General features: G+C 32.1%; 1 pseudogene; it reads left to right on the top strand.

Annotated features, from left to right (window-relative positions):
* The first annotated feature begins 996 nt into the window (after window positions 1-996).
* Window positions 997-3,208, top strand: LOC111639982 (annotated as a pseudogene).
* The last annotated feature ends 470 nt before the right edge of the window (window positions 3,209-3,678 follow it).

A 3,678-nucleotide genomic window follows, 5' to 3' on the forward strand; every position in this document is an offset into this window, starting at 1 on the left:
ATCGCCATTGCGGTTGATTTTTGGACCGTGGGAATATGAGATCTTCCACTACCTCGATTTCCTCGCCGTTGATCTCTATTTTGACTTCCGTATTCTGTGCAGTAGTCCATTATTTTTGTCTTCTTAAAGTTAAGCAGCAGCCTTACCTTCCGAGAGTCAAGCACGAAAGTGCTTGACTCTCGGAAGCAGCTGCTCAAGATCTTCCTAACTTTCCGCGAGCGTCGTGGTATCATCCGCATATCGGAGATTATTGATGTTCTGCCTCCAATGTTAGACTCATTCAAATCTGCTTTCCTCATCGCCACCTCTGCATACAGATTAAATAGTGATGGTGAAAGGATACAGCTCTGGCGGGGCTGTATCCTTTCTGATCTTGAACCAGTCTGTATCATCATATGGCGTTCTTACAGTGGCTTCTTATCCAGTATATAACGATCGTAGGAGCTAGGTGAGATTCCAATTTCCTTGAGGCACTTCCACAATTTGTCATTATCAATACAATCGAAAGCCTTTGAGTAATTAATGAAGCATATGTATAATCTTTTTGGTATTATCTCGCTGTTTCCATTATCCAACGACGATTAGCGATATGATCAGCTGTTTCTCTTCCTTTTCGGAAACCTGCCTGTACTGTACAAGCGTATGTTAACACACATGATGTTGTAGCAAATAAGTGTTATGTCAATTTTTTTTTGTTTTCGAATAGTAAGCCATTATTCTAATTTATTCGTGGCTACTTTGAATTCTCAGTCGGCAAGACAATCCAGCTGATGGTTGAATTTTACAAGTGGAACCCTTCTTTTAATTCTTTTTCAAAAGTTAAAAGAAGGGTTGAGTTATCAAAATTTCACTCGAAAGAAATATAGTTTAATTTTATGCACTGTGTAACAGAATTATACGGACAACAGTTAATTAAGTTTTAATTTTTCAACTTCAATTTGTATTATTATTTTGAAATTTTACTTTTATTATAATGAACACAAAACAGTGTAAAAGTTTATCAATCATTAAGGTTCAAATGAAATGAAATTATTTTGTTTAGTAGATAGCTGCTTATTACTTAGTAAGGAAAAAATCTCTTCAACAAATGATGGAATATCAGCACCATAGTAATGTAACACCAACTCGTATCTCTAAACCTTTTACCGGTGCGCGTATTACCTCACTCTATAACAGTTACAAACGTTTTTGAACCGTTACGGTTCTTCTTCAGGTACCGATCCTCTAACGGAATGCAGTTCAACGAGTTTCGTAACTAAGATATCAAATGTAACTGAACTTGTTGATTTATTGGAATTAATTGAAAAGAGTCACAGAAATTAAGAATCCAGATAATGTTGAAGTGATTTTAAATTTTGTAGTAAATGTTTTAAAGTCTTTAGATCTATCCGAATTTGAGAAAAGGAAGAATGTCAACTTTATCATTGAACAAATGTCATTAACAATTTCTAAAAAAATTGTATAGTCCTTCATTTATGATATTCTCATGTTTGCTGCATTCTATTTCACTATGTGCTTACAAATTTATCAGACAGGCTGGATTTTTTATCAGTTCTCATCCATGTACAATCAGAAAAGTTTGTTCCAATTTACATTTGGGGCCCCAAAAAGATAAATGTGAAGACAACTTTTTATCATATGTGAACAGAAAATATACATTTTTACAACCTCGTGAGTATTATATTAATCTGTTGATAGATGAAATACACTTGAGAGTACTTTGATTACAAAAATGGAAATTTGATTGGCATGTCAAATAATGATACATTAGTTACTGCAAATGCAGCTCAAGTGTTCATGATAGCTAGTATATTAAGTAATTTCAAAGATGTTGCTCACATTTTAGGAGTCAATAAAATGACAGGTAATTGTTTGCATCAGTGGATCAGAAAAATTATTTTAGGACTGGAAGAAATAGGATTTAAAGTTGTTTCTGTCATTTCTGATAATAATGCTATTAATAGAAAAGCCATGTCTTTATTTGCTGATCCTCCAGATGTTACTTTTATGTATAAACACCCTAAAGATATGACTAGAACTTTATTATATGTTATTGATCCAGTGCATATAATGAAATGTATATGGCACAACTGGTTGAAGTAAAGAGAGCAGACCTCCATGGTTTATCCAACATTTGAGGGAGATGATAATGTCATTCATTATGCTTGTTTTGATACTTTATTAAAAATGTATGATATCGAACATGATAAATTGGCAAAGAATTGACATGGTCTTTCATTAAAGGCTTTGCGTCCCAATGCTTTTGAAAAACAAAATGTGAAACTGGTATTGCAAATTTTCAATGATCTCACTTCAGAGTCTCTTCTAACTCTAGGTCCTAATTATTTGCTTCCTCACTATAGAGAAACAGCTGTTTACATCATCTTTGTAAAATGGTGGAAAATTGTTAATGTTAAAACACCTGGCAAAGAAAATAGGTTAAATGATGATTTCATGAGTCCCATAACAGATTATGCAGCCGACATCAAATTTGTATATCTTAAAGAAATGCTACAATGGCTAGAAAAAGGGAAGAAAATGAATACAAGTTATCCTATAGTATCCACAAACTACAGAAGCACTTATACATTTGTCCAAATATTGTTTAAGTGAGATGAATTGTTCATACTTTTTACCTGGCAAGTTTCAAACTGACCTCCTAGAAGATTGGTTTGGACAGTAGACAATTAAGTGGTGGCCAATATAATATCAGTATTAGACAAGTGTATGAAGTTGAGAAGAAACTTCATTTACAATCTGTAATCAGATTAAACTTAAAGTCAGTTGTTTTTGGTGCAATAAGCTTCAATGAAATAAAAGATGTCTTCTCCAAGCCTCCACGAATTATCAAAGACATACTGGTACCTCCCTTATTTAATGAAATTTATGTAACTTTTCATTGTAATTTTCAATTTCTTCCAGTTTTGCCTATTTTGACATACATTCAAGGATACTGTTGCTATTCCCTACTGAAAAAGATAAAATGTGAATTTTGTAAAGATATGTTGGTGTTAAGTGACGTTTTAGAAGATGAAGAATTGTATTCCTTAATAACAAGTATTAGTCGAGATAAACTCCTCTTTCCTCAGTCATCAGTGTTGTTGTTACATATTTAATTATGAAAAAAAAATTTGTGAAAAATTTGAATCAGATTTTCTCAAAGTACAAAACCAGAGAGAGTTAGTTACATGTCACACTTTAAATTCAATTGTCTCCATTGAATTACTTTGGGAAGGATCCTGTTGTAAAAATTTCCATTTTCCTGAAGATATTTGTAAGAAAATAGTATGAATTTCAACAAACATTTTTTAAAATAATTACTGTAGAAAGAAAAATCAGACCATTACCAAAGATGCAGTACCTAGGAAGAAAAAGATTTTTAGTAAATCCAATTAAAGTTAGTAAAATAAAAGCATTCTATCAAGTAATGCTGTGGCTGTATGCTGGTGATAGTTAAATAACTGCTCGACTTATGGCTGAAATTTATGGATATGTGAACTAAATTCTAAAAAAATACCAAACAAAATTATTTGAAGGATGACATGTTATATTCTATTATATTCTTGAACAGCAATATGAAATTTTTTGTGTTAATTTTAAGTTAATATTTGGTAAGTTTTTTTTAATTAAATATATCAAATACAGTAGACCCCCTATAACACGGGTTCATGTAATGCG

Source organism: Centruroides sculpturatus, unplaced genomic scaffold, assembly GCF_000671375.1.
Source record: "Centruroides sculpturatus isolate CEXI.00-Female unplaced genomic scaffold, Cexi_2.0 scaffold1286, whole genome shotgun sequence".
NCBI classification, from domain to species: domain Eukaryota; kingdom Metazoa; phylum Arthropoda; class Arachnida; order Scorpiones; family Buthidae; genus Centruroides; species Centruroides sculpturatus.